The sequence below is a fragment of the Leuresthes tenuis genome, unplaced genomic scaffold (assembly GCF_036924035.1).
Source record: "Leuresthes tenuis unplaced genomic scaffold, fLeuTen1.0.hap1 SCAF_8, whole genome shotgun sequence".
Classification (NCBI taxonomy): domain Eukaryota; kingdom Metazoa; phylum Chordata; class Actinopteri; order Atheriniformes; family Atherinopsidae; genus Leuresthes; species Leuresthes tenuis.
The window spans coordinates 7,182,957-7,206,251 of NW_027325362.1; the positions used below are offsets into that span (position 1 = coordinate 7,182,957).

At 39.3% G+C, this 23,295-nt stretch overlaps 1 pseudogene; it reads left to right on the top strand.

Annotated features, from left to right (window-relative positions):
- Positions 1–510: 510 nt before the first annotated feature.
- Positions 511–23,295, top strand: part of LOC140312807 (potassium voltage-gated channel subfamily KQT member 5-like) — a 105,464-nt pseudogene continuing 82,679 nt past the window's right edge.

The window sequence follows — 23,295 nt, forward strand, 5'->3', positions numbered from 1 at the left end:
TATATTCGACTGCGTAAAACGTGCGTCATCGTGCGCATTGGTGTTTATTTGGGTGTTTTCGGTTAACATTTCAGTCAAATAAAAAAACAAAATTAATAAAGCCACAACTGCAGTTGTCCATGTAGAGATAATTTAGCCTAATTGTCGAGCTGTCTTGGCATCGCTGCGCTCTTCTCTACCCCATGCGTAAAAGAGAGGCTCCACACACTTTGACAGAGAGCCCAGACGGCGTGTGATTGTGAGTTGGGGAAGAAACTGAATGTGGGAGGGTGGGAGAGCCCTCCCCTCGACAAAAGTCTCGATGGATCCACTCCTTCATAACCCAGCTCTTCTTCAGCTTTGCGCAGATGGCCAAAGTGTCCAAATCGGACTCTGAGTCTCCTCAAATGTCTGTAGAATGAGAAGATAAAAGTTGATTTGGAATTTAAGCCTTCTTTATTTTATTTTGTAACCTACATAGTCAAAGTCAAACTAGCCGAACATTCTCTGGAGAAAGAACACTACATGTGAATGTTTGCCGGTCTCCCGGCGCACTCCACGCTTGCGCTGGTGATGCCATGCCGCGAAGTCACACCGGCGACGAAAGCGGCGGCACCGGGCTCTGGCTGAAGACCCCCACTGGAAGTCGGTCGCAGGACTACCCTTTGAAAGATGTGGAGTCTGGACGGAGGACAATGAATAACGCGGTTCGGATCGGGGACGGTCTCCTGTCACCCACCGCGGCAGGTGCCACGGGAGCGGAGAGGAAGCAGGGCGCTCGGCTCAGCTTGTTGGGGAAGCCGCTGACCTACAGCGCACAGAGCGGTCGCAGGAACGCGCGGTACCGGAGGCTCCAGAATTACCTCTATAACGTCTTGGAGAGACCGAGGGAGTGGGCTTTCGTCTACCACGCTTTTGTGTGAGTACAGACTTGCGCAAGAGAGATGCACACAACACAAGCCACTTAGAATAACTTCTTATGTCCACTCTTCAGCTGACTAACAGCTTTCCCACTTTTGAAAGCTGAAGCTAAACAACACGTAGTAAAATAATTTGATAACTGCTTACCAGATATCTTTGTTATTGCTCTCCTGATGATAACGACTAGCTGCGGTCGTGGTGCATGTACACATCATGGAACTGATTTGTGATGTGTTTTCCTATCCTCTCTTAAATGCAGCCTAATTTAATCACCCTCCACCCACATGAATGTCACATGAACACACACGCCATCATTCAAAGAAAGAGAAATTAACATGGAAACCCTCTCTGGCTCCCTTTCCTGCATTTCCTGCACAGGACACACTGGTGTGGATGCTAAGATATAGTTCTAACGGGCCTGATGTCATAATTGGATCTTCACTAATGTATGCAGTGTAAGATATCTGAATGGGATCAGCTGTTGCCTGTGTCACTATGTGTAGGAAAATAAAACCAGACACTGTAAAGGAATATGCCAGGAGTTAAAGACAGGTGTGTGTGTGCAGGTGAAGGTATATCACATTTTACAATGAACACATAATTATAAAACCATGTAAAAGGAGTCTAACTTCCTCCCATCTTTGTACCCCTGGGATTCTCCTCGTGATTTGATCAACTTTGTCAAGTGGAAAGAGTGAATGTTGCCTAATGTCACCCATCTGCTGCTACTTTGCATGATTTGAAGCGTTTCATCACAGTTTTAGACGGAGTGGCTCTGGGAAGGAGCAGCTTTAAAGTTGTTAAATGCAAACCAGCCGACCGATGACCACAAGTTTTTTTTCTGATGTGAAAATATCAGTTGTCACTTCTTCTTTCAAGAAAAGGGTAAAACATACAGCTTCCCTTTTCACCTTTTAACTTAGCAGAATGATACTAACAGATCAGTCTGAGCTGTCCTGGTCTGTGTCTGTCAAACATAAAGGATTTTTAGTTTTATGCTTTTTGTGTTTGGAGGATGTTTGCAAGCTTCACACACTGTAAACACCACCCATCCATATCAGTATTGTTGTCTTCTTCTCTCCTTTGCTCTTTTCCTCCATGCAGTGCACATTCAAGAGATCAGCTGTCAGTCAAACACAGCAATGCTTGTGCGTTAGGTTGAGTGAGCCCATCCCAGCTGATTTTCAAATCCTCTGTAAAACAAATCAGTGTCGCTGAGAATGTTACAGAGGAATCACAGTTTTCCATTTGTGTTTTCATTACAATGCTTATTTATGTGAAGTTGCCACACATTATCGCACCAACAACTGTTGTTATATGCAGTGGCCGTGTAATTGGACTGAAACACCTCGTCCTTTCCCCCTTCTGACCTGGTCTTGTTGGAAGAGGAGCGCTGTGAGAAGGAAGTGGTGCTGTCAGAGGAGGGGCTACAAAGCCGGATGCTGACGTTTTATTTGCTCCTGCAGGACAGCTGAGGTCGCAGGGGTTAAGTCATTACATCTGCTCACGACAGCAGCCTCCCACACTTAGTAGTTTGGATCAGCTGCGCATATTAAACAGTCAAACAGTTTATTTAAGTAGGATGAAGAGAGATTTGGGAGAATTTCTCATGCTGTGGGGAAATTACCAGAAAGCATAAAAGCTTTAATTGAGAGAAAGAAATCTTAAGGAAGGAGGTCTGACAAAGCAAAATGACTTCATGGTCTACAGGTTTTACATTATGTTAATGAAACGGTCGAGATAGAGACAGTCACACTGAATGTATTAGAAGCAACTGGGTTCCTCGTTTTGATGCAGCAATATCGAGCCACGCTTAGATCTTGTTATATGCAGATACTGAAAACTCTTCTTTATGAATGCAAATATGCATAGTTTATAAGTTACAGCTGTGTTTGCATACTAGGTTATTTTGTATTTAGAAAAAAAGAAAGGTGTGTAAGGTGTGTGTGCAAACTAAGCTCTTGACATCTAATTTAATTTAGCATTGAACAAGCAATGAAAATAGACAACAAGGTATAACAATTAGAAACAGCCGAAGGGACTGTTGTGATGGTGTGCAGGTACATCATATCAGTGGCATTTCAGTGTGTGGAAAACTATTTTACTTCAGTCGAAAACAAGTTGGTGAAGAGGAAATTTGCAAAGATTCCTCAGTCCCGAAACATGTCATTGATTTTTTTCATTACATTTTTCACAACAAGAGAGGATTCATCCTCTAAACGTCCAGGTAAACTTCAAAAGAACCAAAGCAACTCAATACGGTCCACAAATGAAAGAGAAGAGGGCATATCCTTGATTATTTTTGGTTTAAAGAAAAGGAAAAGGTAATTGATGAAAGTGTAAAATATTTTCGACAGTCAGAAGTCTGAGGTATTGATGGTCAGTGAGTGTGAGAGACCTGTAACTTCTCAAAAAGGATTACCCGTTTGGTGCCAGTGAACTTTTAGATGTCCTCATTTTTTATGGTTGTCTGAAGTCTTTCACTTGTTGCTGTTTGCTGTCACTTCAAGGAACTTTAAAAACTTTTTGGCAACACACATCTAAACAACAGTCGCTTGTCTTAACACATTCAGCTGAAATAATTTCCATGTAAGGCTGAAGTAAGCTTGAAGCTTGGATTTAATTAGACTGAGTGAGTCGCTTGGATTGTTTTGATCCGTCCAGATTGAGCATGAAAGCTAAAGTGGCAGATGCAGCAACTAATGGCATCTTCTCTGCTACGAACGTAGTGTATAATGTAGCATTATGACTCTTTTAAGAACACAAACATGGAAAAATCCCTGAAAAGAACAGATGATGAATAAAACATAATCCATTTATGATATAAATTGATGTACAGTATATTTTTCTGTCTATGCAGATGCACAGATTGTCTTCTGAACCCAAAACACATTTTTCATATACTGACAGTTGCTCTCACTTTTTGTAGCTGTACAACTCACGATCACATGGCTACAAACATATGTTACCCATGAATACATTCAAACATGGTAAGCGAGGAGCAAACAAACAATACAAAGCGCTTGATTTATAAAAGAAAAGTTTCCTTTGATCGTTTGATAAGTGAGCAGTTATATTGAAACAGATGCAGCTGTGTGTGTGTTTGTTACTGTGTGTGGATCCACACTGAATATCAGAAACCAGCCTGAGAGTGCCTGTCTTTATGACATTTCTGTAGGAGGAATCCCTGACGTGCAGCTGATATCTGTTGACGGGCTGCAGGATGAATTGAGACACTGATAAGCATCTGGGTTCGCTTTTTGCCAGATAATGCTCCTACACTGAAACACTGCTGGCATTAAGACTCAATCTCTTAATGAGATGGCGTGTGTTGGGCTAATCACATTTGCTGAAATGGGTTCCAGCCACAGTCTGCATTTTGTGTTATACTCAGATGATCCTTTTCTGTGAATGTGCGTTTTTGTGTGTGTGCAACAGTCTTTGTCCACAAAGACAAAGAAGTGTGTGTAACATCTCTGCGTCATGGGAGCCTTTTTCACCACATTCACTGGTATCTGCACAAATTTTTGCATGTACATGTACATTTGATTTTGTGTCTCAGAATGACTTACTGAAATGCATTTGTGTGTGTTTGTGCATTTGTGATTGAGTCACGTGTGGTATGAGTGCTTCAGCCATTGATCCCATTGTCGTTCTGGTCTACTTCGCCTGATGAATTGCCACATGGTGGATACACACCTTGCTTTAATGATCAACCTCGGTCTATTTTTATCCACTCAGATTTGTGTGGAAGGGACTGACTCTTCTATTGTTGTGTGTAGCATTCAGAATGATGGACAGGCTCTCTTTACAACATGCTTGTATGTTCTATATAATTTATGTATTCTGTTTGTGTTGATCTTGCGCTGTCCATAGCACTCTAATAGGTTTCATGGTACCCTGAGGCAGGGAATGAAGGTGGGCGTGGAAGTAGCTTCAGCCAGAATATTCAGAATAGTCTCATTCATGCTGGGTGCTCTTATTTAGCATGGTAATATTAAAAAAAACCTATGTTCATAATCAACTCAAAGAATGCATATAGCTTTCTTTTCTATGATGACACAACTTTAGCAGTGGTTTGTGAGGCCACCGGAACTACTGATTTTGTAAAGTAATTTTTATTTAATTAGATTTTATCTTCATTACAGTGGCTGCTTGTGACAAAGCATGTGTTGTTTTCTATCTCTAAAACCCATTTTCTGGAAAAAGTTTTAAAGTATAACTCACTTGAATGACTCAAAGATCAGTTAAGCCTTATATTTAGTTAAAAGACAACATCAAAAGTTTAAATGGAGAAATTTTGCTGTTATTTGATCATTATTTTGTGTGCTATTTTGAAATTTTGGGCACCCTCTGTGCCCTGTGATGGGCTGGTGACCTGTCTAAGGAATAGGCTCCAGCCCCTCGTAAACCTGAATTGCTATTAAGTGTCAATGGATGGATGGATTTTGAATTGGATTCGTAACAGATTATTTTAAAAGTTTCTTCCTCTAATAACACTAGTCTGTACTGTAAGTGTTTGGGAGTAGAGGAGACCGACTGTTTTTTTATCTTCCCTGAAAAAGACATGCCCTGGATAGCAGAACATATTGCTCCAAAACTTGTATATATAGTATTAGTCAATATTACAGGTGACCTCATAGACGTGCAAGCTTCTCATGTGCGCTGATGCACCCCCGTAGCATCATGGATGCTGGCTTTTAAAGTGTGAACCGATGACGAGATGAATTGTCCCCTGTCATCTATAGCCTGGAGCCCAGTGTCACCACAAAACGTGTAATATGTTTTTTTGTTGTTGTTTTTTGTAGTAGTTAATGGATAGTTGTTATGATCCATTAATATAAATTGTGAGATGGATTGTGAGACTGTAGCTTGCTTTTGGGCAGCTTTCATATGGCATCATGGGAATAAAAATGTGTATACGGTAACAAAGTAGCTGGATTTTTGTAAATGTCTAAATGTATGTATTGTAACATGTATACCCTAATAATTTTTTTTAATAACTAACCTGAACTATTGGCAGAGTGAGAATGCAGTAGAAAAGTAAGGCATCAGAAGTAGGAGAGATGTACAATGACTAGTAAAAACATTGTGCAGGACAAGTCTTGAATCAGCGATCACATGGATGAATGTGCTCAAAGTGTTACAAAGTTCTATGGATTAGCACCTCTCCATCCTACTTGTAAGCATTTGTGGCCACAAGTAAATGGTACATCACGTAGTATGGAGGCGTTGGTGTGCTTAAGAATCAAAACTTAATCAATTTTAGTCAAACTACATAGTTTTGCTCTGTGGGCCAATGAAGATATTTTAGATTCTGTCATGAATCAGGTTGGGGACACGGTGTCCATTTTCTTACGGGAATTTCAAATTGGCGACCTGGCGACCTGTCCAGGGTGTACCCCGCCTTTCGCCCAATGACTGCTGGGATAGGCTCCAGCCCACCCGCTACCCGACTGACGGATTGACGGTATAGGAAATGGATGGATGGATGGATGGATGGAATTTCAAGTTTTGAGGATGGGGTTTTCAGATGAGCTCAGGCCCAGAGAAGGTGACAATATTTCCGAATGTGTCTCTATTTATATTTTTTCTCTTGGCAGAGGAATGGCAGAGTGATCATCTTCTGCTGTAACTGTGAAGGGATCTATGTGCACTTGAGTCTAAGAGAAACCTCCCTGAAGTCAACAACATCATTAACTTAGATTTGTGGATGCAGTGACAAATTGTTTGCCCTGCTGGTGTTTTTTCTTTTTTAAGAAGTGTTTACTCCTGAAGCCACTCCCGGATGCTTTTTTTTATGCCTAATTATGTTACTGACCTGCTGTCAATTAACCTGCTCAGCGTGAGGTCCTCCTTTTTCTTTTGGTTAGATTACACAATTTTTCTAGCAAGTTGTTCCCATCCCAGCTTTTTTAAAGGGCATTATTTGCATCAAATTAAGAGTTTAAATGATATGCAAGTCACTGCATTTTACGGCACTTGTATACCAAATGACAAAGTAACGTTTTATGTGTTTTAATGTTTTTAACAGTAGCTTGAAAAAGTAGATTTAGCTCTTTTTTACTATATGAGTGACAGAGTATATGGTCCACTTAAATCAATTATTCCGGAGGCTTTTTTATTTTCAGTAATATGTTGTTTGTATCTGTAGCAGCACTCCTATTGTTCTATCAGTTATAAGACTCCTCTGAGTCTCTTTATTAAACTTCAAACAAAACAAAAAAGCTCTCTTGAAACCAGAGTTTATTCTGTCACTCCCTAAACTGCTGGTGCACTGATCCAAAAAGGAAAAATATGAAATACGCTCAGCATCAAACGCATTGTGAAGAGACTGCACTTTGTTTCCTGAGAACATGGAGACATTTGAGACACCTGAGTGCAGAAAAGATTCTGTGTTTACGCTCACAGCTTCTTTCAGGTAGAGATGAAATTATTGGCCAGCACCCAATGGAAAATGCTGGAAGATGCTAGGGACTCATCAGATAGGATGAATAGAAAGCAGGATATGTGTGTGTGTGTATAAATACTGTCATAATGTTTTCCGGTGTTTGTATGAATGGGCACAGATTTGGCACTATTAAAGGTGGCATGAGTTTGTGTGTGTGTGATGTCTTTACTGGACGATATAACACAGAACAGATATGGAGGATTTGTGAGTTGATGTCACCAATTGGCACACCGTCACGCCGGGTTCAGTGGAAGGATGACTGTAGAGGAAGATGAAAGCAGGTAGAAAAGCTGCAAATCCAAAGAACCTCCCTCCAAGTCACATACAGTTGCTTTGAAACGATCAGGTTTAGTGACGTCAGTCTTATTAATCTCCAACAGTTTTAAAGTTGATTCTACAACATATCTATTGTTTAAAACATCCCAAGCTTTTTAAAAAAAAAATTAAAGTCCAGTACAGAAGTTTACTGATGTGTAAAGTTGTCACTTGCTGGAGTTGGTACCATTAAATCTGCATCTCAGCAGCATTGTTGCCTATCATATGACCGAAACATGCAACTTCATGGATGAAAACAAGCAAAAAACAAGCAACTGGGTCCTAAGAATGAAATCAAATAAATTTGAATTATAAAGAGGCCCAAAACCACATGACCTTACTGACCACCAGCTGATATCCTGGACAAGTTGTCTGTCCATCACCACACGTCTGCTCTGACCTTTGCGCCGCCACACTTCTCCTGAAAGCCAGTGCTTTACAAAGAAAGAATCAATATGAGGCAAATATTCAGTGATGTATTGGAAAGAGACATGTCAGTTTTGCAGTCAGGTATATTATAGGATTTTGTAATACTTTTATTTGTTTTCACTTTTATTACTTTATAATGATGAAATGCACTGCCTGGTCGGGATCATTTTCTGTGGGATATAACATGGAGGACAAGTTTGGATTGGCATGGCAATTATTGTATTTTAGAAGAATTAGTTTTTAACTTGTGATACTTAATCAGTCAAAGAGGATGATTATGTTTTGTTGAGAGCAAAGACTGCTTTCAAAGTCTTTTTTTTTAGGGTCAGTTGCTTTTAAAGATCAATTTCTCAACAATGTAGTTAACATTAAAAAGGTTAGCGGCACACTCTCTGACATTTCCCTACTGCCCAGTTCTACTGTTCCTGCATACCCTGATTTACTTCCAGTGAACGACTGATAATTGAGCTATAAATAAGCTACAAGAAGAGAGACTGTAGTGTAATTCTCAGTCAAACCGATGATTAATGGATGAACCATCATCCCAAAAGCACAATTAAAATTAAACTACACATGCAAATTTCTACTGCAGTTTTAACCCTTAGCATCCCTCTTCTTTTCTTTTCACTTGGATTCTTATATAGTGATCCCATGAGGACTCAGTTAAATCCCACACAGCATGCTTCTTGGATATTCATGTAATGACCTCAGTCTTCCTGTGTTAAGAAAGGAGCTAATTAGTTTGCGAAAGAGATTCTGTGAGAGTTCAGGATTTAACATTGCTTTCATTAGGGAGCAAGTCTTCTTCATCCATTAGAGCCTACATCCTTCATCCACCCTGATGAGAGGGTGCGAGATTTGAGAGGACTGTAGTGGCAAATATGCTGTGACGTTCGAGCAGGTGACACAGTAAGTGTGTACATTGTAGTAGTGTGTGTATAGGTGTGTTTTGGTGCTTGAAAGAGAGAGTAGGAGTGATACTGTTGCTCAGGTTTTCCTCCAAATAAATGGGTATTATACAGTAGTATTACACAGTATAGGTCTTGTTCTGTCTTTTTTTTTTATCTCTGTGTGTATATACCTTAGTGTGTGTATGTTCATATTTGTGTGTAATTCCTCATTAGTCATCCGGCAGCCCTCTCGTACATCAGTGGAGATGTCGCTTTCTGAGCAGTCTGCAGCGCTGATGAACTGAGACAGGCTGGGCCCCTCCCTGCCCTGCTGGATCTTACCCAGTCAGCTCTATGAGCAAGAAAATGCCTCAAAAGTGCTCTTGCACAGAAGGCATATACCCATTTGCTCTTATTTTTCTCATACACATGTTGGTTGCCTTTACGTACAGAAGTTTAGTGAGCAGAAACCCTCTCAGACATACAGTAGTATACCAATTTAAAGTTAGTTTATGGACAACCATAAAGATGATTATCACATTGAACCGCATTTCTTTCATGTACTACAGGTTTAACATGTGTCCATCAACTTTTACTTTAATGCACATTTAGAAATTGCACTGAATAAAAGGTTGAGCAAAAGTATTTGAATTTTTCTTACACCTATTACCTATTTCTTACACCTTAATACCTCTTGTATGTTTTTGTACGGTGGGAGAAAGCCGGAGTACCTTGAGAGAAACCATGCATGCTCTATACAGAAAGACCCAGCAAGATTTGAATCAGGAAACCTCTTGCTGTGAGACGATGGCGCTAACCACCACAGTCCTTTAAAAGTTTTAACCATATCTTTTTCTGAAACTCACCAAGTTGTTTTGATGCCAAAATCTAACCAGTTTTGTTGCCTGAAAGTGTCCATACAGAGAGTTACAATAGAATTGGAAGGGGGGCTTTTTCTTATTCTCTACAATCACACACCCAAGGCCACTTCCACTCGTGGACACACTGAGGATTGAAATGCCAGCCTCCCAGTTGGAGAACAACCACTCTACCACCTGAGTGCCACTTACAAGAAGCCTCACACAAGAGGAGCAGTGTTGAGGGTGAAACAAAATGAAAAAGTAACAGTTTTAAAGTGTACTTGGTCTAAGATCTTCAACATAAAAATCTGCTGAAGCGATTATCCTCCACTCTTCCAGCATCAGAGTCTGTGTTTGTTTGCTATTTGATGAGGCACATACAAAACAAGGCATGTTGCCAGAGTATTTGCTGGGAAACTTCTGAGTTTATACTTATTACATGTAGCCATGGTTTACAGAAATGGAAAATGGCAACCTTTAAATGAGCCAGTGGGTTGCTGAAAATCCATGAAACCAAAAGTCAGAAATCTCTTTTGTAACTTGTAACTCCTTAAACATCATAAGTCATAACATAGGCATTAAATAAAGATAGTTTAACACAAAGTTACTTTTTTTTTTATTTTTCCTCGCGGCATCCAGCAGAACTAGTGGAAGAGGTTTGTGTCTTCACCAATGTTGTAAGAAGGCAAGTCGTGATTTATTTATTTTTTCTTAACTCTAATCTAGTTTAGTCCAGGTGTCTTAACCTAATCAAAGAGCAAGTCAAAGTAGAAATGAACAGCAAGTGTAAATCAAAGTGTTTTAGCGTAAAAGTACTGGTCCGGACAAGCAGCCCAGTCTCTTTGGAATTCTTGGTAAAGTCATATTTTAGAAAACTACAACATTGTTGTACTGACAGAATTTAAAGCTTGGTGTTTTTGTGACATCCAGCTCAACTTACTCACTAATGAAGTTGAAAAGGATATATGGTTCATGTGTCCAACATGCGTTTGGGGGAGCAGAGCAACGCCGGCAGTAATTTATGAAGAGGATATTTAGATGCAGGCTGCATGGTGGTGTGGTGTTTAGCACCGTCACCTCACAGCAAAAGGGTTCCTGGTTCAAATCCCACCTGGGGCCTTTATGTCTGGAGTTTGCATGTTCTCTCCATGTATGCATAAAAAAGCAAGTGAACATGCAAGGAAGCAGTCAAAGTAAAGCACCACCCTCCATTCCTGCAACATCAGAAGTTGACTTTGTGGCTTATTAAATGTAACACAACACAGGAGATGAGGTGTTAGGACAGGAGAAGAACTTGGGTCAACTGGATGAAAGATTCAGGTGTTGGATTGCTCTCACTCCTCTATGAATTCTGTTGCTTTTTTAAGTCTTAAAACTAAACAGTCCTTTTTCTTTCCCCCATCTACAAAAAACAACAGATTCTTTGCATCCATAGACATGTAAATTGTATTTATATTCTTATGGTGCTCTTTTCAAGAAAGCAATTATTTTTTTTATAAATTCCTCTTTAAAATAAGGTTTGACAATAAAAATAAATCTTTCTCTTCACATACGATATAATATTTTACTGCTCTCCCACCACAAGCACTCCATTCTCTCCTGTGAGTCATCCTTTTTTCCAAGCCTCCGTGAATTCCTGGGGTGCACATAATATTGAAGAATTATGAGCTCTATATGGTGGTGTAACACCACCTGGGTCCAGAGTGTTAATATTTCAGTAGGTTTGGCTGGAAGTTCTTACTGCAGTCTTTATGAACACATACTCACACACAGTAAGTAAAACCTACTACCCAGCTTTACTCAAGACAAACTGAATAATTTAACTGGATAACTGTGGGAAACACTAATGTAGGCAGAACAGCACCTGAACAGTGACAGCTCACCCACGCCTGCAAGTCTGAGAGATCGAACCGTACGAGCAGGTGCTTGCTTCGCTTGACATGTTTTTCTTTTGGTTGAAGGATTCTTGGGGAACATCATTTGTCAGTTGTCAGTCAAATAATTGAAAATGCTGAGACTAGTTAGGAAAGCAGGAAATAGAACTATGAGGACGAGGAGAAATGGAAAGAAGCATTGGATGACAGAAGGTAGAAGTGGAGAAAAATATTAAAGACAGGAAGGTAATATAAAATCTGAGCAGGGATGTTAGTTTGCACTTCTAGGAAGAAAATTTAACTGGCTCACACACAGGATCGTAACAGGCACGATGAAGTTAGCGGCACTTAAGGTACTTAAGTCATTGTACTGCCTTGTTGATTGTAATGTTTTAGTACTGTAATGTGTAACATGTTAGCTTAGACAACACTGATTATAATATCCATGACAATAAATCTCAGTAATATGAGAGGCATCTTAATATATCTGCTTTTAAATTACAAATGGAATCAAAGTAATTCCTCTGTGTCGACATCCCACCTGCTTCACATTCTCACTCCAGTTCTGTGAAAGTTTTACCGGGAGGTTATTGAAAGAGATTATGTGCCACCAACATTTAATGACGCTTTAATCTTTTTAATTGCAAAGAAAGATGGAGATATAGAGGATCCATCTAATGCTTTAGTCTCTACACCAACATCACATCCTACTTTATTATTTTTTTTAATCAAATTAGCGTTATGAGGACGAGATCCTCCCTGACAACAATAGAAAACTATTACGTTGATTTGGTTTATCCAACTAAAAAATGTGCCGTTAGCTGCCATCTCTTTTGATGCTGACATGACCTTTGATAAAGTGGAATGGAGCTTTCGCTTTACCACTTCATCATGTTTTAGGTTTTAATCTGTGGTTTCTCATTGGATTAAGATATTGTATGAAGAACTGGAGGCTGCTGTGATAACTAATGTGGTCATATTAACTTTTTTTTTACTTGTTCTTTCAGTCCTTTTTTAAAATGTGTTACAAAAAAAATACATTCAAATGGTTTTCTAAAGGCGTGATCTGTCTTAAAATCAGACTCAAGATCAGGGTTACCACCATGTCAGACTGGTGATGTATACTTCACTGCAACTAACTTGGTTGTTGTTGGGAGAATCGCTGTTGGGCGTCAGTAAAATGTTCTTCAGGTGGATACGTTTGCTGCAAAACGTACACCATTAATGTTCTCAAACAGGAAGAAGTCTGCTTGTGTGGTTCTGTAGTGTGGAAAATACAGGACATACGGTAAGAAACTATATGCTGTACGTAAAATGCCACCTCGGGCCACACAAAGTTCTAGGATACTAAATATAATGTGTGCTAATAGTAACAGTTAGAATGAAACTGAAGGACAGTTTGTGTTTCAAGAGTAAAACAGAAGTAGGATGTACACAAAGCCACTTTTACACCAAGTGAATGTATCTGTGCCACATGTGAATGACCCTCTTGACCATCCGTCTCTGTAATATTTTTAGACAGAAATCTGACCAGGTCGGATCAAGCAACAAATACATATCACTTTCAACACACCACAACTGTGAACTGCTGCAGTCACACCAACAGCCAGAGGAGTTGATTTGACACATTGTTCACAAAAATCCACCAGACTGCATTATGAAATATACAAATATCATATCTGTTAAAATCAAGGCAAAGGAAAGGCAGCTGTTTTTCTCTTTGTCTCATCATGCATCAGTATTAAATCCACTTCCACCCACTGCCCTTCTTTTGTTGAACACAAAGCTCCATGTTTGTTTGCTCATATGGATTCTCATGGCGAAAAGAAAGCAAACTCTGGGAAGGACTTAAAAAGTTTGCAGCTCAGTTTCTCTTCTTACAAACAGTGTGACTGACTGTGTGGAGGTGGTGATCTCAAATAAACAGAAAGTTTTCTTTGTGACAATTTGGCTAAATCTCTAGACTCAAAAGACTAATAATTTAAACTACATCTTATCACTTTGTCAATTAAAAGAAAACATTGATGATCAGGATATTTCTTTTTTGTTTTTGCATAAAAACTAGTCCAATTGGGATCTTGTCTGAATTTATAAATGCCCCTGACATCATGACTGGCTGCTGTTTACTTGCTTTTGTGACTGTTACAGAATTTAATTTCCCACTTTGATACCGTATTTGAAGCTTGTTCCTTTTACTTAAACTAATAACAAAAATATGAACACCAACCAATCTTATCCCACCTAAAAGATATGGCGGAGAAAAAGAGATAGAAGGAGGAGAAACCAGGTTGAGAAGAAAGAGACATGAATAGCAGTAAAATGAGATGTATTCTCCGTTTTATTTCCTGTCTTTGGGTTTCCTTGAGGACACTGAGTGAATGAGGGTAGGCGTGTGAGCTGGCCTCGCTTGTGGTGTGAACTCATTACAATTCCTCTGATGGAGATGGGAATAGTGAGAGCTTCCCTCTGAAGACAGAAGTCAGACTCATACAGTCAGCTCAGCCATCTTATCAATTTGTTCGTTTGTACTACACATTTGCTTCACTGTTGCATCAGACATTGACATAGACTAGATGTTTTAAAGCAGCCGATAGTCAGAACACACTCAGCTGACTCTGCTCCCTCAAAATGGAACCAACCCCCTCTCTCTGTACCCTATGTTTCTGAATCTGTTGTGAATCAATGTTCCTTTATTGGCCTTTAAAGATAGTTCTTCAGTTATGGAGGCGTTAGTCCATGCCTGTCCCTTTGAAGTGCTCTCAGTGAGGAAACTTTGGCTTATGTACAACTGACTAAGGCATTTTTATTAAAAGCTATTGGCAGACAGAAGATGTCCTTTTTGAATAGAGTTCCCCTGAGGAGCTTGAGTACTGTCCATCATCTGTTTCTATTTGTTTACCAAGCTGTGGAGTCTTTACTATCGACTGCATTGAGTTCAAGAGATCTCTCATTTCTTTGTTGGACTCATGGCTCTTGGTTAAACTTGCACTACAGCATCCTTGAAGAGGAACCAAATTGTCCTAAAAGGCTACTGTTGTGATGGTCAACATAGCAGCAGTGCATGTCTATAATTTTGCATAGTTTAAAAGATGAATACATGATAAAATGCTTCACACCAGCTGTGTGGTGTCTGTGCATGGGAAAAGTTTGATGATTTTCATTTAAGCTCTCATGTTAACAGATTTAAAGCATGCACACCAGCTGCATGACGCTCATCTTTGGTGAGCCTCAAACTGCATTGAAACAGCATGCCACAAAGATTCTCTGCGTGGTGACTATTTTTCACAGCCATTTCTCGACCATCATGTTCATCTCATATCAGCAACAATGCACATTTCACAGTAGTTTCTGTGTGTTAGCATTATGCTGCATATATTAAAAATGTGTTTTGAATTTAATTTGGCCCTTTGTATTTTGATTAAATGGTTCATTTGTAGCGAAATGAGAACTTAAGTTAAAGCAGAAACTTGGGCTGTAGCGATACACTAATCTCACGATACGATATGATACACGGCATTAAGCGATACAATACAATTTTATACAATTCGATTCAATACAATTTAATACACATAATTTTAAAAGATTTTAAAGGGACAGTATGATTTGATATGATTCGTCGCTGATTGGACTGGTGGTTCATCCTTTGAACCAGAAGGACAACACCGCCAGACAAACGGAAACAAACAAACATGTCACAACCATGTCTTCAGCGTTGTCAAATACGCATAAACATGCGTACGCAGACTCATATTTATATTGTGAATATTACATCATCAACCTGCTTGTTTTACTTGCTAAACACCATATACACAAATCCAATTTTTCTAATCACAAACCATCTTTTTTCATTTTTGAGGGAGCTCAAACAATACATTACAACAATCCTACATTCTGTAAACCGAAAAGCCATCAAAACCACTGAGCTATGCACTTTATATAACATTTTTATGAACTAATTTATCACTGTTTTGTATAATGTGACCCCCCTGGCATTGTTTTGTATTATGTTAATGTTCTGTGTTTTCACTAATTGTAACATCTGACTTTTCAATAAAGTTTGCTAAAAAAAATAAATAAATTGACACTCGCGGCTGAAAAATCAATACTTTATCGGGAAACAAAATATCGATATATATTGCGGTATCGATTAAATCGCTCAGCCCTAGCAGAAACCCAGTGATAGTTAATAACTAAGGCAGTGTGATAGAAAAATTAAATGTCTATTTTTTGTTGTTTCTCCTCTTTAAACAGTATTAGAATATATGACTGCTATTTTATTCAGTTCAATTCAGTTTTATTTATATAGTGCCAAATCACAACAAATTTAATTTCAAGGCACTTCAAAGACACCGAAACATCTCTTCGATCCAATCTCCCATCTTGAGCATGCAAGAGGCGCTGATGGAAAGAAAAAAAATCCCTTTTAACAGGAAACTCTATCAAAACCAGATTCAGGAAGGACGGCCATCTGCCTCGACTGGCTGGAGGTTGAGAGGACAGGAAAGTGGGAACATGAAGCACCATAACACCAAGACAGGGATACCTGCTGAGAAAAAGAAACGCAAGTTAATGACATAAATAATGTCATATGTACATAGAGAGAATAAGAGAGCATGAGGACAGTGAGGGAGTGAGGAGAGGTGCATCATGGGAGGTCTCCCAGAAGTCTAGGCTTATAGCAGCATAACTATGGGATGTTTCAGGGTCACCTGAGCCATCCCTAACTATAAACTTTATCAAAAAGGAAAGTGTTAAGCCTAATCTTAAAGGTGGAGATGGTGACTGCTTCCTGAACCTAAATGGCAGCTGGTTCCACAAAAGAGGGGCCTATCTGGTTACAAACAGACAACTGTCAGGTCTGCATTTTTTTAGATCGTATGAATCATGTAAAAGACAAAACTCCAAGTATTTAAGGCTAAAGAGCTAAAGATTTTGCAGGCAGCAGCAGCACTATCTGAGAAACACCAGTGGTGTGAATACACACATGCAGCCAACACAGTCGTTCAATGCGATTATAAAGCATATGCCATACAGCTCGTGTGAAGCTGACATAATATAGTTATCAAGTGCCAAAGCTCATTTATCCTGAGGTAATGTGTATGCATCTTTCTATTTACAGTTAATAAGTACCTGATACAGATTTATGTGAACATATGCTTTTGCAGTGGACTATTATATGGTCCATATGCACAAGTTTACGCTGTTATACCTCCATTACTTTGTTCACCAAGCAGTTAATTAATCACTTTCTCTCAGCTTACCTATGAACTTGAGGAATGAAGAATATTCATTGAGAGCTGATCTTTGAGGTTGTCATCTTGACAAGCTAATAGAAGTCTTTGAAGATTTATTAAGACATTCAGAAACACAGCTCTGCTCATTTCCTAAAAATCTAATCTGTGCAGCTGAGTGAGTGTGCATAGTCTTAAAGTCTTGCCATCGCTTTTTCATGCACTGTGGGCCATTATGGCCACTTTATCTTCGTTGAATGCCTCACCATTGCCACAGCTTTTTTATCTCCCCTTCAAGTGTGACTGTTTATAAGATATAGAAACACTTCTGTTCAATGTAGTCTGATAATTCTGTGTAACCCGACAAACTATGGAGGGCTGACCGCCAATAAAGCAGCCATAAATGGTTGCAAGTTTGAGCAGAGGTGTGCAGCAGCAGGCACTACTCAGCAACAAAGGCTGATCTCATAGAAAAATGTATATTGAGCACAGCTTCTTAACACCAAAAGTATTGGATGCATGAGTACATGTCGGTACCATTGAAAGTGACAAATTGTCCTCCACTGATTATAGGTGCTATTCAAAGTTAAGGATGCTTCCCTGGTTGGATGGGACCTTCCAAGTGACATCCTTTTTAGGATAGGAAAGACTCCTTTGTTGCACTTGCAAAGCAGACAATTGAAAAGTCTTAACAAGTAAACTTGTGTCGGAGGATCCTTGACATCAGAACAGTCTTAAGGAGCCATTAAGGATTCTACTTTGAAGCACTTGGCATGACCCTAAGATGTGGTGCTTATTTTACGTATATTTGTCAGACCAGTCTGCTTTGTTACTCGGGTGACAAGTCCCGCCTTACACAGTACTGACAACAGATCTGTTTCTGTTAAAGAGCATGATATTAGATTAACATTTAACTTGGCTGCCCAAATTATAATTTTTTCTAACCAAGTAGTTTGAATCACAAATGCCACTATATATGTTGAGGTAAACAGAATATAACATGAGGCAGAGGACAGGAGTATAGCTCATTAACTTGTACTCACACACTTTGCTTAATTTATAATAATAATAATTTATAATAATTTTCTTCTGTATTTGTGATTGAGTTAGTCAATGGTAAGCTAAATTATTCCAAACCTGCTAACACTTTGCATGCCGCCATTCACAATTTATGTGAACAAATAGTTCAGTTATGACGGCAAAGTTGCAATAAGAAGAAGAGGTATTATTAATTCAATAACTACTATTTATATTTTAGACCTATTTGTTGGTATATTTTAATAGTAAATGCTCTGGCTCTGACATGTGAGACATGACTAAAAGGCTATCCTTTGACTGAAAGCTGTCCTTTGACAGCTGTAACAAAAATCTAATCTACGGGATGAGTCTAGCAGAAAAGCATCCAGACAGTTCAACAGATCTACACAAAAATAAAAAACACTTTATATGAAATATGAAACACAAGCCTGCTTAATGAAAGAAGGAGCCACTCACTACAGCAAGAGGTATAGAAACTTATCCTGCATACCAATAATCTGGTTGGTTACAGACAAGAGTACTGCATTAAATTAGAATAGGATAAAAAGAAAGTACAAACTCAAAATAAGTACATGTTCTAGTAAAAGTATTCTTTAAGATCTGACTTTTTAAACCAACCTGATTTCTACTGGTAAGTTGTTCTGGAGCTTTGTGACCCTTCAATGCAAACAATCCATCCCCTTTAGTCTTCAGCAGGGCCTCTGGGCAGATGGAAACCCGCCGGAGGCTCTCAAACTACGTTCAGGCTCTACTTCATGACTCCACAAAAAATACACCTCACAGTATACTGTATGTTACCCGTGGCAACTGGAGCTTTTACAACGATTGAGTGCCTCATGTTGCACAGCATGAAAAGTCCTCGATGTTTGTGTGTTTTATTTGTGTCTCCATAAACGTGTGTGTATGAGGTGTGAGAGGGGATGAGCTGCAAAGAGGAGGAAAAATGTCTCTGTGAATTCATGTGTGTGAAACTTTCCATGTCCTGCTAAGTATGTGTGTGTGTGGCTGAGTTAGTTTCAAACCTTTGTAGTGAGGTCATCTGTGTAACTCCAAAGGGCTGAATGTGGATTGAGAATTTTTTTAAAGGGCTAAATTGTAATTATGTTTAGATCAGGGTTGGGGTTAATCATTTTGTTCTGATTGTTCACGTTAGGGTATTAACCCGAAGATCAATTGTGTTAATGAGTGTAGTCGTAATTATAGAAAGAATAACAGTGTGTGTGTGTGTGTGTGAGAGAGAGTGCAGGCGTTGGTTCCAGTCCATTGACGGGAGTCTAATGTAGAGTGAGTCTCTGTTTTCTTTAAGTAAGCCTTCTGCCAGGCCTGCAGCCAACAGAGCAACCAGCCCGACACAACAAGACAGCTGGCTGTTTGGATAACATCACACCTATTCACTATGTGTGAGTGTATCTGAGAGAAAGAGAATGACACAAAGACAGAACATTTGACTACACTAAAGTAGACCCAGTGACTGGCCAGCACAGTATGTTTAGATGTGTGGGAATAGGGTGAGTGGATCTACGTGAAAATATGTGACCTTGTGCAAATCACATGTTAGACACAGAGTGAAGTAAGGTTTCTTATTTGAAATTTTATGGAATAAAAATCCCCTTTTTTTCTGTTCTTGAAAGCATATATTTGGTGTCTGAAGTCACTACCGAGTCAAAAATCCAACCCCAGCATTTTTATTTGTGCTCCCTATATCTGAAAATATTACATTCGGTGAGTCGTTCAAATTTGCAGACTCCACAAGGTTATCCAGCCTTGTACCTTTTTATCTCCGCCTGACTTCAACTTCAGATGATGCTGCATTCCCTGTGCCCCAGGATTGGGAGGTTGAAACGGTTTTGCTTTGCTTCATAAGCTAATAATTATCTGCCAGTACTTTGTAAAATGTTTGAAATCTGATTTCTGATAGACGTTCTTAAATTTTGAAAAAACTAATGCCCCACTAGTACAGCATCGGTAACTTCTGTTACAGAAACACACATAGATGAGATGTTGCAACAATTCTTAATGCTGGCCACTAAAAACTCAAATGAAACGGTGGAACAGAGCGACAGTAAAGTCCCGGGTTTATGGAGCCGATATGTGATGAAGGAATTATGTCCTGAGGTCTCAGTGGTGTTATTAACTAGTCAGCAGCTAAGCTGCAATGCATGTTTTAACAACTTGGGCTGTTCAGCACATGACTCGCAACAAGCTTGTGCCTGAATAAGTCTTGAGTCGCCAACCAGCTGTCCATGGTCCAAGTGCAGTTAGCATTCAAGTATTTTCTATCCGTTTTTGTGTGTGGTCTGAGTCTCATACTGTAATAACACACACCAAGAGTTATTGAGTTCTACAGTTCTCAAAAGAGGTGGCTCACTCAATGCCCCTAAAATGATCTGCTTGAATAGAGATAAATTAATGGAAGATTAATGTCGCAGACATTAAAACTTCTGTAAAAAACATAATGTGATCGTGTTGATTTTGTGAATAATTCGACTCCTTTAATTGTTTGAGGTTAGAATTATGTCTTATGTGCAACATGCACAAAGTGCTGAATTCCACAAGGTAACTAAAAAGGATCTTTTTATGGACTTGTACCAGTGAGTTATGTGGTTTAAATGCCTGTGTTTGCTGTCCTGTTCATGTTCAAGTTGTGTTATTTTCAAAGGTTTGGATTTTATGTTGGTTTGGATGTTCGTACCGTAAGTTGTGGGGAATACAGAAGAAAATATATCGCTGTGATGTGCTGGTGTGAACCAAATTGTACACACTTTTTCCTGAATGTCTCCTGTGTTCATATGTGGAAAACTACTATCAAGAGTTAATGCCCTAAAGTGAACAGCCAATCAGAGTGACCTTTCTCTCTGACAGACCTGAACAGATTCAGCGTAGTGAATAAAATGTCGACAGCATCCAACAGAGTCAATGGCGCGTTACACACTGAAAAGACAAGATAGGCAGACGTTCACTAACGCTCCCAACGTCCCCGACAGCCAGTTGTCAGTTTGATGTAAAAGAGCCATAAGTCATTTTAACTGATGGAGAAATTGTTTTCATGGTGGGGGGGCAGAAACCAGAGGGGGTGTCCTTTCCTTCAAGGCAGTGCATTTCCAACAAAGTGCACAAATGCTCATGCAAGCACATGTCCTGTTGGAACGACAGAGGGAGAACAAGAGTGTGAGGGAGGGAGGGAGAGCGTGAGAGCAGAGAGGTGGGGTTGGGGGGTATTTGTGAGCCTATTTTGTACACTTGCTAAATGTCAAATCCATCTAATGCAGCGTGAGGCTGTTTATAAGGAGACTAAAGGCTAAAGATGACACCCTTCACTTCCCTGTTCGAATCAGCGTAAATCTGCCTCTCACACAACTGAGAGCAGAACTCTGCTTCCTACACACCAGAATGTTGCATAACACCACTATACAAGGTGGATTTGTAACCCACCGCCCTCCTGCTTTTATTGCATTAGAGGTGGACCTTTATGTCAGTCTGTGAGGGTTAGACGGCAGAAATAGTCATTAAGGTGGATTTGTCTTTTCTCAGTTTTTTTACCTTAAGGGCTGCTGATGCTTATCAACTGTGGTTTTACTGAAGAATCATTTCTAGAGGATTCTTTTTTTAGATTTTGTTTAAATCATCTATAATTCTAATTCTAATTTGCCAGTTTACTTGTTGTCATATTTTGTCTCCTTACTTCTTGGAAACTTCAGGTGTAATTCCAGGTTTTCAGTGTCAGTTTGTGGCTTTTTACCATGTATTTTAGTTTAAAAATCCTCAGATCACTTTGGGATTATAGGTGGTTCTTCTTGAGAAATATTCTGTTCTCGTCAGTAGTTGTAATTGGTCGTCTTGTGCTTGTAGCATCACTTTTACTTGGAACACACTCATTGCTAGAGTAAAAACACACCTCACAGGCATGATAGATCCCTTGTGGTTGTTAGTGAAGCCAGGCAACAATAAAAAAAAACATACTCTGTTTATTACACACACTTTTTTGTACCGAGGTGAGGAAAAGAGCAGACTGTGATTCATCTTTACAAAGTTTCAGATCTTGCATCCATGGGGGGATAATTAGAAAAATTTAACCAAGTTAATACTGTTGTGCTGTGGGCAGGTATTTGACCACTGAAGACGAGAGTCTCCTAAAAACAGCTGCAATCACAAAAAGCTTCGGCTATTAAACTCAGTAACTACAGATGTATGGTATTTTCTGATGTAATGGACAAATATTAGTGCTGAGATGTGAGATGAGGCCTGATATTCTTTGCTCAGTTTAATCTATGATTATTATTATTATTCTTTTTTTCAGAACGGAGAACCTCTGAGGCTTCCTTTTATTTGGCATGAGAACTGTTTGGGAAGTGAGAGTATGAGACAAAACCTGACAGTGAGTGTCTCACCTCATGAAGAGAAATGACGTACAAACCTGAGAACAAAATACGGGGTCAGGATTTGGAGATATCATCTCTGGAAAGAAGCATTCACCTTGGTTCATTTATGGTGAATGCAGAAATCTTCTGCATCAACTTGGATTAACAGACGGTTTAATGATGTTAAACCCAGTCTTTGTGTTTACGTTTTTACAGTTATCCTGTTTTAACCACTTGGTGTTTTGACAGTTATTAGTTGCCTCTCTAGTCAGTTTCTATTGACAGTTGTTGCTATTCTGGATTCAGATGTCATGCATGTGTACAAGGTATTCAGGAAAGAGCTTAAGCACATCCTGGATGAAGTAGGCAGATGAGTTTCTGCATGCATGCACTGCAAAGCATCACATCTGTTAAAGGGAACTACAGGTCCCGAGGAGGACAATTTTGAAGACAATTTTTATTTTATTTTGGTTTGGTAAAAGTCAGCTGAAGGTGTAGGGATTTTGCCTGAAAAGTATCCTCATGGGGGAAAGCAACTTAATTGATGAAGGGCATTTTGACAGCATTGCTACACAGTCACTGTAGGAATTTGGAATTTGAGGCTGGATGTTGTGGTTGAATTATGCACAATTATCCAACAGATTCATATTTGTCTCCTGTCCACATCGGTGCCTTTTAGACTTCGTTTTTGTTCCAAAATTCCCTTTTGTTTTCGTTTGCTGTTTAGTTGAGGCAACCCAACCTGGCTTGGCGTTAATATTCTTCACTATTTATTATTATTTGTCTTAAAAATGAACCCCCTTGTAATTTCTACCTCGTGTTAAAAATATCCTTTTTTATGCTAACCAGGGTGAATATTTCACCCATATCTAAATGACCCAATGGTGCTGCATGCACAAAGAAAAAACCTCCAAATGGTTAAAAAAAAACATTGCGTTATTTCACAAAA